Consider the following 1,960-nt stretch of genomic DNA (forward strand, 5'->3'; position numbering starts at 1 on the left):
CAGGAGGCTGAGGCAGGAGAATTGCCTGAACCCAGGAGGCGGAGGTTGCGATGAGCCGAGATCGCGCCATTGCACTCCAGCCTGGGTAACAAGAGCGAAACTCCGTCTCAAAAAAAAAACAAAACCTGTACATGGATGTTTATAGCAACTTTATTCAAAATTATTAGAACTGAGAAGCAACATTCAGTAGGTGACTGGATCAATAAACTGTGGTACATCCAGTTAGTGTTATTCAGCACTAACAAGAAATGAGCTATCAAGCCATGAAAAGACAAGGAAAAAATTTAAATGCATATTATAAAGTGAATGAGGCCAATCTAAAAAGGCTGCATGCTGTATGATTCCAACTTATGACATTCTGGAACAGGTAAAACTACAGAGACAGGAAAAAGAGCAGGGACGGATGCATGGGTGGAACATAGAGGATTTCTAGGGCAGTGAAACTATTCTATATGATATTATAATGGTAGATACATGTCATTAGATACATGTCATTAGACATTGGTCCAAATCAATAGAATGTGCAGCACCAAAGTGAAGGCTAATGTAAACTGTGTAATTTGATAATGATGTGTCAGTGTATGTTCATCAGGCCAGGGGAGGTGGCTCACGCCTGCAATCACACCTGACCAGCCTGGGCAGCATGGTGAAACTCTGTCTCTACAAAAAATATAGAAAAATTTTCCAGGGCCTGATGCAGTGGCTCACATCTGTAATCCCAGCACTTTGGGAGGCCAAGGTGGGCAGATCACTTGAAGCCAGGAGTTTGACCAACCTGGCCAATATGGCAAAACCCTGTCTCTGCTAAAAATACAAAAATTGACTGGGTATGATGGCTCATGCCTGTAATCCCAGCACTTTGAGAGGCCAAGGCAGGCGGATCACTTAAGGTCAGGAGTTTGAGACCAGCCTGGCCAACGTGGTGAAATCCCATCTCTACTAAAAATACAAAAATTAGTTGGGCATGGTGGCGGGCGCCTGTAATTCCAGCTGCTCTGGAGGCTGAGGCAGGAGAATTGCCTCAACCTGGAAGGTGGAGGTTGCAGTGAGTCGAGATTGAGCCACTGCACTCCAGCATGGGAAACAGAGCAAGACTCTGCCTCAAAAACAAACAAACAAACAAGCCAAATTAGCCAGGCATGGTGGCTTGTGACTGTAGTGTCGGCTACTTGGGAGGCTGAGGCAGGAGGATTGAGCCAGGGAAGTCGAGGCTGTAGTAAAACCTGATCATGCTACTGCACTCCAGCCTGGGTGAGAGACCCTGTCTTAAAAAAAGAAAATGTAGGTTCATAATTTGTAATAAACGTATCACTCTGCTGGAGGATGTTCATGATAAATGTCACATTTATATGTGAATAGGTGAGATATCTGAAAGGCCCATTGGATTTCACAATTAGGTGGTTCCTGGTAACCATTACCAACCGATTCACTAGAGTGTGAGTGGAATCCTGATTATATAGGGTTGAAAAAAGGTTAGAAAATAAGCAGAGGGAAGCCAGAGGTCTACTTTATTTTTATATTTTTTGAGATGGAGTCTTGATCTGTCACCAGGCCAGAGTTCAGTGGCTTAATTTCAGCTCACTACAACCTCTGCCTCCTGGGTTCAAACGATTCTCCAGCCTCAGCCTTCCGAGTAGCTGGGATTACAGGCACCTGCCACTGTGCCTAGCTAATTTTTTGTATTTTTAGTAGAGACAGGTTTTGCCATGTTGGTCAGGCTGGTCTCGAACTCCTGACCTCAAGTGATCTGCCCACCTCAACCTCCCAAAGCATTGGGATTATAGGCTTGATTCGCAGTGCCTGGCCTGAATGTTAGCTTTTAAGTACATTGATTTTATTTTGGTGCAATTTTTTTTTCTGAATTAATCGTCATTGTTTCCAAAACCGTTTGTTGAATATTGTATCCTTTCTCTCTGATTTGAGGTGGCACCTTTATCACAAAGGAAACTCCCAGTTATTC

Source organism: Cebus imitator, unplaced genomic scaffold (genome assembly GCF_001604975.1).
Source record: "Cebus imitator isolate Cc_AM_T3 unplaced genomic scaffold, Cebus_imitator-1.0 Scaffold181, whole genome shotgun sequence".
Lineage (NCBI taxonomy): Eukaryota > Metazoa > Chordata > Mammalia > Primates > Cebidae > Cebus > Cebus imitator.